At 42.6% G+C, this 10,112-nt stretch overlaps 1 protein-coding gene across 3 annotated transcripts in view; it reads right to left on the bottom strand.

The window, feature by feature from the left end:
* LOC129382723 (uncharacterized) overlaps positions 1 to 9,571 on the bottom strand; it is a 276,055-nt gene extending 266,484 nt beyond the window's left edge. For all 3 annotated transcript variants that reach the window (XM_055066873.2, XM_055066858.2, XM_055066875.2), the window contains exons 1-3: positions 9,474 to 9,571; positions 3,941 to 4,017; positions 2,317 to 2,414 (exon numbers count right to left, since the gene is read on the bottom strand). The gene's annotated coding sequence lies outside the window, so the exon portion shown is untranslated. The remainder of the gene's footprint in view (positions 1 to 2,316; positions 2,415 to 3,940; positions 4,018 to 9,473) is intronic.
* Positions 9,572 to 10,112: the final 541 nt, after the last annotated feature.

The raw sequence follows: 10,112 nt of genomic DNA on the forward strand, positions 1-10,112 counted from the left end.
GCCATTTTCTTGTAAGTTGTTCTAGTAGCAATGCATTTCCAATTGTGTGGATGTATTTGGTGGAGAACTTCATTTGAAAAATGAAAGTGTTTTCCTTTGCTGATCGCCTGGTATTTCAGAATTTGAGGTAATCGATTTACTACTGGCATATAACTTCGCGCCTTAACGCTTAAAGGGATACGGACACAAAATCAGAACATTTTACAAAATATTGAAAATAAGTCCTCATGTGCGAGTACACCGAAAACAAGTAGACACTTAGCTCATTTTTCAGCGGATGGTTTTATTTTTGGTGTTTTTTTGAGTGTGCGCAACGCCGCCCGGCCCAAGCAAGTTGGAAGGCGTGACGTCATGACACCTTCGTCGGATAGCTAGCCGGCCGGCGCGGTCATTCGAGGCGTGCCGCCGGCGCCATCGCGAGCATGAATTCGGATTCCGATACCTCTACCAGCGATGAGTACACGTCTGAAGACGAGGACCATTCCAACTTGGCAAGAAGTATAACAGCTTACGGTTACGAGCCTTCCGCGTCAAGCGACGAAGAAGAGCAGGCGGCCGTGGCCGTGTCGGTCAGGCAGCCCGGGCCAGCAATATGGCAACGTTTTTTTCTTGCAACTTTGACCTGCAGCAGCATCAGCAGTTCGTAAAGTATGTTACGTAGGGTGTAAAATGCCTAGTTTCGTGACCCACGTTGAGGCAGAAAGGCGGCTATTAGGCTGAATCATAGGTAGCGTCGTAGCTCGTCGCTTTGTGCTTACCTACGCTGTCGGCTTTCGACCACTACGCACTTCGTTTTTGTGCGACGAGGCACAGCATGTGTAGAATTTTCCAGCCGTTTCATAGCCCTGTGTTTAAGGCTACTGTCATATTCACCCTATTAGAAGCCATTCACTGTTTGAACTCGTTGAGATGGGCGGCTGCGCTAGGGACCCGTCGACCGGATCACTTAGCTACATCGATTATGTGACCATAGAGAAAGGAAAGACTTTAGATGTGACATTCACCAGGGGAATGCTGCGCGAACAATCAAGTCATGAAATCCAACGCATGATCATGCAGAGACCTATGAAAATACGCCATTTCTTGCTTCAGCTTCAAAGGCAACGTGTGAAAAGCCAATGTAAATAAGTGCGCTGTTGATTTTAGATTACTACACATGCATGCTATTGTCTGGCATTCATTCACTGGCTATGTTTTGCATATTGAATCAATTAAAGCAGCGCTCATATGCTGTCATTCAATATTAGACGCAGAGAAAGTATACAAAACATGACTATTTTATTTTGTCACAAAAACATGCATCCGCAAGTGAACACTTTCTGTCACAAACCGAGAATATCTGTTATTGCACAGACAATGAAAGGGCAGTTACTTTTCTTTCAACAGGTGCTCCTGTGGTCACCACTGCGGCTACATGCATACAGAAAGAGAGAGGATCTGTTGCACAGAGTAAGAAAAAGGTGGCGAACACAGCTGAAACTTACGAAGGCATCACTAAGCACCCGGTCTTTGAATTGTATTGCCTTGACAGGAGCCTTGTGCGTGGCATGCGAACGCTTTTCAGCACAGTCGGGCTGGTCGCGTAGTCATCGTCGACAATGTGGTCCATGCAAATGAAGCCATTCTTTAGAAGTCTCCATGCTGGGCGTGATGGCTGACAGGCACGCACCCAATGTTTACGCACATTCTCGTCTCTGGGAAACGTGTGCGACGGCGTGTCACCACCGACGATGCTGTTATAACAGACACGAGCGCAGTAATGTCTGGGCATTTTCTTCCGCCGCGACGAATGCGTCAATACCGATCGACTACCGTGGCAACACGCATGTAAGACGCACCACCTGCGTGGAGCGCTAACGGGGATAATGTTTCATAAGAACCGCGTGCGAACATCGCCGACGGCGATAAACAAACGCTGCAAGGGACGGACACGCCGGAAAGACTTCGACGGCTGTGGCTGACCTTGGCCGCGCGCGCCCGGGGGCGTCATGACGTCAAATTTAAGCTTCTGCCGGCGGCCGCTTGGAGGCAAGGCGCAACAGAAAATAGCAAAATAAAGATGTTTCTCGTTCTTTCTTTCAAAGCAGCTTGTTGTATTCGTCATTTTTAACAATTCAACTTTTGTCCTGGCGCAAAAAAGCACCCACCAACTTTTGTGTCCGTATCCCTTTAACGCTGAACATGGTCAAAAACGTTTTAGAAAGTGTGTACTTTGCATCCTCTTCTTGAAGTTTTCGGAATGCAACATATTGGTGAAATCATCCATTGTATTGTAAAGTATTCCAATTGCAAAATGTAATGTTGGCCCGAACTTACGTTGTCTTTACAGGTGAGAGACGCTACAAAAGTCCGCTGTGGACAGTCCGACAGACGATAGAAAACGCCTCTTTTCCCCGTTCACAGTATCAGAGTGCCTAAGAGAAGGATCCGGGAAATGATTTGCACATCGGGAATGACATAAATAACTGCTAAGCTATTCAACTACTTAAATACTTAGAGCTTAGGCGCAGCGTCTATGGCCTGTCTTCGTGATATTCTTCACAAAAGCTATTGTTATGTCTGCGGTTATTTTTACGAAAGCGGCACATGACAAGCCAAAAAATTTATGCATTGGCACATGCTATAGTTCAATGAAATACGAGTGCATGTGAGGGTTTTTGGCATTGATAACATATCATGAAGCTCAGGGTGGCTTCTCATGACAAGGGTCGTGACATAGTAATATAAATATTAAGCCCTTTACTGATTACATTACGGATCACTGTTAAGCGAGAAGAACCTGGGGACGTGTAATTGACTCTCGTGGAATTTTCGTTCGTGCCACTACTCTCGTTCTTCCAATTCTTCTTGTTCATTTTTGAATACAGAATCCAATGAAGAAAGCGTATAATCGGCGAAGGCATCGTTAGCTGCACCTGCCTGTTTTGGCTAGCTCATGCACAAACTACAAAAACCTGACGCACGCATTGTGACAGAAGTTGGTGTAGCCTTGTCCTCTTACGCAGACAGGTAAAGTGCCCTATGCAGGCGTCCTGAAAAGTCATACGTGCCTCGGGAATAACATACATATTTGTTGAACAAATTGAACTTCCACAGGCCTAAACGTAGTGTTTATGATTTGCGACCACGTAATCATTCGCACCAGTAAATATTTCTATTGTCTTATTTTACATGGGTGGACTCAAGGGTGAAAAGAAAGCAAAGTGGCGCCAGGTAAAAGCATAACGGCGATTTAGTGGATACTTTTGCCAGGTAATAATCACATGAAAAGATATAAAGCATAAAGAACATCAAAACACATAAGGCGGCCTTAAATTACCGCGGAGTTGTCGTAGCACTAGGGCCTTACAAAATCTTTCAGAATATTTGTGGCAGGCAATCATTTGCGAATGAAGGTTCATCGTATTTTCAGTAACTATTTCCTTAAATAGATGAAATGCTTTATACGCGCCACATTATAGTTTTTTCAGCTCTTCAACTGCTGAAAGACGATAGGAAAACTTCCCAGCTGTGAAGATAAATGTTGGTACACTAAATCTTCCCCAGGAAAGTGAGATGCATATTAGCGTGTTTTGGAGGGCCATATTCTTGGAAGTTGTTCTAGTAGCAATGCATTTCCAAATGTATGGCTGTATTATGTGGAGAGCTTCATTTCAAAAATTAGTGTTTTGCTCTACTGATTGACTGATGTTTGAGAATTTCAGGTAATCGATTTACTACTGGCAGATAACTTCGCTCCTTAACGCTCAACATGATCAAAGACGTCTTAGAAGATGCTTACTTTGCATCCTCTTTTTGAAGCTTTAGAAAAGCAATGTGTTGGTAAAATCATCCATTTTAATGTAAAGTGTTCCATTTGCAAAAAGTTATGTTGGTGGTGGTGGTGGTGGTGTATAAGCAGGCGGGGTTTGCCTGGCATACATAGCCGGCTCGAACTTACGTGTTCTTTAGAGGTGAGAGACGCTACAAAGATCCGCTGTGGACAGTTCGACAGACGAGAGAAGCAGCCTCTTTTCCCTGTGCACAGTAACAGAGTGCCTAAGACAAGGATCCAGGAAATGATTTGCACATCGTGAATGACATAAATAACAGCCAAGCCTCAACTACTTAGAGCTTACGCGCAGTGTTTATAGCCTGCCTTCATGGCGTGCTTCACCCAAGGCCATTGTTATGTCTGCGGATCTCTTTACGAAAGCGGCACATGACAAGCCAAAAAAATTATGCATTGGCGCATGCTGTAGTTCAATGAAATACCAGGTTATATGAGAGTTTTTTTGGCATTGATAAAATTTGATAAAGCTGAGGGTTGCTTCTCATGACAAGGGTCGTGACATATTAACCTAAATATTAAGCCCTTTACGGATTACATTACGGACTACGGTTAAGTGAGAAGAACTTTATGGCGCGTAATTGACACTCGTGCAGTTTTCGTTCGTGCCACTACTCTTGTTCTTTCAATTATTGTTCATATTTGAATACAGAATCCAATGAAGAGAGCATATATTGGGCAAAGGCATCGTTAGTTGCATCTGCCTGTTTTCCTGAGCTCCTGCAGAAGCTACAAGAACCCGATGTGGGCTGTACGTCAGAAGTTTGTGTATGCCAGCCCTCTCACACGGAAAAGCAAAATGCCCTGCGTAGGCATCCTGAAAAATCTACATTCATGAAATCCTTCACCCAGGTCAATTGTCCTCTAAATCGTCTTTTTTATAGGACTCAATGGGTGGAAAGACAGCAAAGTTTCACCATTTAGGCATCTATAGACGATTTATTCGAGACGTGTACCTGGTGATATTTCCGCGGAGGTAATTAAGCATGAAGAACATCGGGAAACACCAGGCGGCTTTCATTTATCACGGAGTTGTCGAAGCACTAGAGCGATGGAAGATCTCACAGATTATTTGTGCCAAATAAATAACGTAAATTAGGGTTCGTCGAATTTGCAGTTGATACTTTGAAAAGTGAAAAAAGAAACTTTATCCCCTCTGTTGTATATTTCGATTAGCTCTTGCTTTGCGCAAAATTTATAGGTACGCTTGCGATCTTTCCAGACAAATGTTGCTATGGTAATTACTCTGTAAAACAGAAATGCATTTGGCTGCCTTTCTGAGAGCGCTTTTCTTGAAATTTGTAATTTGTTGTCGCCGACTGCACAGAAATGCCTTCTGATTGTGCTGCTTGCTCTAAGCCGTTACCTTTGGATGTGAAATTTTAGCATGTTCGGCTTGGCAAGAAGGTTTCCACCTTGGAAAACGATGCTGCACAGTAGTTGAAAACAGCTACGCAAAAATGAGTACAGTTAAACGTGAAACCTGACTGTGCAAAACATGTCGACCGGAAAAAGGCACACAATGAGACTTGGCACAGACAGCAAAAGAAGAATCGTTCGCACAGCAATTTATTGCTGTAAATGAAAAACTAGACCGACTTGCATCTAGTGTAGGAATACTCGCTACGAAGGTACAGGAACTTCTTGCATTTAAGGACTCGGTTGGAAAGATCGAGAACGCGATACAGGAAGTGCACACTTCAATAGAATTTCTTTCCAGAAAATATGACTTGGTATTGGAGACAGTCAACAAAAATCAGACGGAGTTGGCGGAATAACATTCCAAGGTTGACTCGCTGTCTTCTACCGTCGAGTTCCAGTCAGACCTGATTGACAAAATAAGTGCGCAAATGTATGAAATGGAGCAGTACAGTAGGAGAAAGAATTTCGAGATCCACGGCTTTCCCAGCAAGCCAAAGGAGAACTTGCAATCCTTCCTGAGTGATCTTGCGCAACAACTTGAGGTACCTAACTTTACAGCAACTAAAGTCTCTGCTATTCACCCTCTACCCAGTAGGGACAATACTGCACCAGCCATTCTTATCTAGATGTGCTCCGTTGAAGCGAAGGAACAATGGCTTCGATCACGTAAAAACTTGCCAGGATTAGTTCAGAATGATTTTCCACGGTTCAATTTCAATGACCACCTCACACGTGTTATTCGTGAACTGTTCTGGCTAGCTCGCACTTAAGCAAAGAAAATGTCCTTCAAGTACGTCTGGCCAAGAAATGGCGAGGTGTTTGCAAGGAAAGCAGACGGTGCTCCACTCGTTCGAATTAATAGAAAATTGGACATTGAGAGGCTTATCTAGTCATAGGGTAGTACTTTCAAGGTTTGCAATGGCCTTTTAGAAGTTTCTTGGTTTTTTTGTTATCCGGGTAACGACGCTTTCCATGTTACTCACGTAAACATCAGGAGAATTCGTAAGCACTGGGACCATTTAGTAGCCATTCTATCTACTGTTCCACTGCTTTTTGATGTCATCGTACTCACCGAGATAAATATCTCGCCAGGTCTATTTTCTAGTTTCGCGCTACCGGGCTATCAGTCATTCTCCTTTTTTATTCCGGTCCGGAAGGGTCGAGGTGTGGCTGTCTTCGTAAAAAACGCTTGGTCAGTCTCCAAACTCAAGTTGCCTTTCGACCATGCCGAAACTGTTACTCTCCCCTTATCTAATCCTCGATTTTCATTGGCCTTGCTTTCTTTAAATCGTCCCCCATGCGGTAACAGGCGGCTTTTTTTTGGCTGAGCTCGACTCTACGTTCTCTACGTTATCACGTCTAGGAACCGATGAATGTATTTGCCTCACAGGTGACATTACTATGAATACGTTACGTCCAACAGTAGGAATAGTTGCTGATTATTTAGATACACAAGCTGAATGGGGAATTGAGATGACAATCCATGCAGCAACCCGCGAGGAATTCCTATTTCAACGTCTTGTTTCATCCTGCATTGATCATGTAAATGTTAGAGCCCATAATCTGGAAGTAAAATCTACCATTGCACAGGTTAAGCTTTCTGACCGCCACTTCGTCTGCTGTTCACTGAAACAGACGGTGAATCCTTTGTTATCAGACGCTATTAACTCTATCAAACAAATCTGTATAATTGATCCAAGGCTTTTCGATAAACTAGTCCAGAAAAATGTTTGGGACAATTTTTTATGCACTGTGTCACCGGAAAACATGTACCGCGAATTTGTAGCTGCGTTTGATGCTTTTAGGCAGGCGGCAACACGCGTTGTCAAAATCAGGCAACGTAACATGAGCCAGAAATGGATGAGCAGCGAAATCCTAGCAGCTATAAAGGAAAAACACTTGCTGTGGACTAAGGCCAAGCGGTCGTCAAACTGCAATGACACGCAATTAAGATATGAATGTGCCAGAAACAAGGTGAATGCATTGATCAGACTTGCGAAGCGCGTTTATTTTAGAAAGAAATTTCAAGAAGCTCGATCTGACATAAAGAAAATATGGTCCCTGATAAATAATCTTAGAGGCGGCAACATTTCAACGCCTAAACAGCGCCTTTCATCTTATTTTTCTGCACACGACGAAACTGTGGCAAACATATTTAATCAGTTCTTTTCAAGTGTCTAGAGATCGAGGACACGGCAACCATCGGTGTGTACTTTAACAGATAGCATATAATCCTTTACTATCGCTTGAAGAATTAAGGTCCATTGTCTTCAATCTTAAGACGAACAAATCACCTGCCTTCGACAAAATCTCTGTCAGTGAACTCCAGAGAAGTGTTGACGCAATTAAACATGTATTGCTATCTCTTTTAAACTTTGTTTTGGATGGTGGTGTGATTCCAGTTGATATGAAAACCGCAATTGTAATTCCGCTTCATAAGCAAAGTGAATGCAATAGTATTGAAAATTACAGCCCTATTTAGATAATTCCCTGTATAGCTCGAATAACAGAAAAACATGTGGCTCTTACGGTAGCACAGTTTCTAGATCAGCATAGTGTATTATCACCACATCAGTATGGATTTTTACAGGGGAAGGGTACACAAACACTGTTAGAAGCTTTCTCTGATCTTTTAAACTTAACACTAGACCGTCACCGGGCAGCATGTGCCCTCTTTATGGATGCCTCGAAGGCATTTGACAGTGTTTGTCATCACATTCTGTTACAGAAACTGTCTCTCCTAGACCTTCGTGGATCATTCTTGAAATCATTAACTAACTTTCTGCAGGATAGACGACAGTGTGCAAAGGTGGGAAATAGTTTGTGTTTTTACCAATATTCATTCTGGAGTCCCTCAGGGCTCAATATTAAGACCCCTGCTTTTTAACATTTATGTGAATGATTTGTCCAGTGTAGTGAGTAATTACATATATCAATATGCCGATGATGCTGTTCTTGTATCCTGTGCAACTAATTACTTTGATGCAATCAGCTCCTTACAGAATGAGGCAACTAAATCTATGGACCGGTTTGTGGCTAATTTAATAAGCATCAACCCTTCTAAAACACGACTTGTCTGTTTCCATAACCCCATGAAAAAAATCCTGCCTACGACATCATCATTCTTACACACATCCGACTGTTATGAATGTACATGTCAACCTATTAAAAGTGCATCTTCTGTTAAGTATCTTGGATTGCTTTTTGACTGCGATCTTGTATGGAACTCGCAATTATCCGATGTCTCTAAAAAGCTGCGCGCGGTCTCCTGTGTATTATACAATATACGATGTCTCATGCCAATCTCCGTTCGAAAAATCATTATCCATGCTTTAGTCTTCAGTATGCTACGTCATGGCTTGACTGTGTATGGCCATTGTACTCTTAGGTGGAGCTCAAGAATTAATTCAATTTCGCGTTCCCTGCTGTCAACAGTGGCTAACGATTTGTGTCCAAAGCAGGATGCAGACGTCATTAGGTTTTGAATTTGGCACACTTCACTTCGCTGATTGTCGAAAGTGTTGTAATTAAACACTTCTCGAATAACGATTTTAAAACACGATATAGGCCTATCCGCTCCTTAAGACCGAAGGAACCCTACGTCATCCCCAAGACTGCGACAAAGTACGGAAGGAGAACGCGGCAATACTATGTTCCAGCCATATTTATTAATTGCCAACTACTGTGTTAGAAGCAAACACAAGACGTGATATTAAGAAACTACTTAGAATTGTCGATGTTTAATGTAAGATTTTGTATAACTGTTCAAGATTTTGCTCCGACCCACTAATAGCTAACTCAGCTATTAACCCTGTGCAATTTTCTGTGACCTGACTTTCAGGCACTGCCAGTCAAGCCCTCTGAGACTTTGGTAGGCCTGCTATATGTACTTTGTTTTCTTTATGCACAATAAAGATTGTATTGTATTGTATTGTAATAACAATACATGTGGAACTGCCTGGTTGTACTAAGCGGGTAGCTTCAGTTCATAAATTACAGTGCATTCCTCCAGTGATATCATAAAATTGGTGCATTCTGGTTAATCGGGTCGTTATTGGTAGTTAATCATACGTCTTAAAGCTCAACATAGAGAAGCACAACTTCGGAAAAGTGTACTGTGCATTCGCTCTCTGAAGTTTTAGAAGCGCCAGGTATTGATAAATGCATCCGAAATAATGAAAAAGTATTGGATTCGCAAAACATTATGTTGGCTTGAACTTACGTGGTCTTTAGAGGTGAGAGACTCTACAAAGATAGGCTGTGGACAGTCCGGCAGACGATAGAAGCAGCCTTGTTTCCCCGTAAGCAGTAGCAGAGTGCCTAAGACAATGATTCAGGAAATGATTTGCACATCCTAAATGGCATAAAAAGCTGCCAAGCCTATTCAACATCTTGGCGCTTCAGTGCATTGTTTATGGCCGGTCTTTATGCTATTCTTCACCCAAGGCCATTGTTATGTCTAGGGTTCTTTTTACGAATGGCGGCACGCGATAAGCCAGATGATTTATGTATTGGCACATGCTACAGTTTAGAGAAATATCACGTTATATGAGAGTTTATTTAGCATTGATAACATATGATGAAGCTGAGGGTGACTTCTCATCACAAGGGTGGTGACATAGTAATCTAAATATTAAGCCCTTTACTGATTACATTACGGATTACTGTTAAGCGAGAAGATCTTGGGGGCGTATAATTGACTCTCGTGGAATTTTCGTTTGTGCCACTACTCTCGTTCTTCCAATTCTTCTTGTTCTTTTTTGAATACAGAATCCAATGAAGAAAGCGTATATTCCGCGAAGGCGTCGTTGGTTGCACCTGCCTGTTTTGACTAGCACATGCACAAACTACAAAAACCTGA

Source organism: Dermacentor andersoni, chromosome 6 (genome assembly GCF_023375885.2).
Source record: "Dermacentor andersoni chromosome 6, qqDerAnde1_hic_scaffold, whole genome shotgun sequence".
NCBI classification, from domain to species: domain Eukaryota; kingdom Metazoa; phylum Arthropoda; class Arachnida; order Ixodida; family Ixodidae; genus Dermacentor; species Dermacentor andersoni.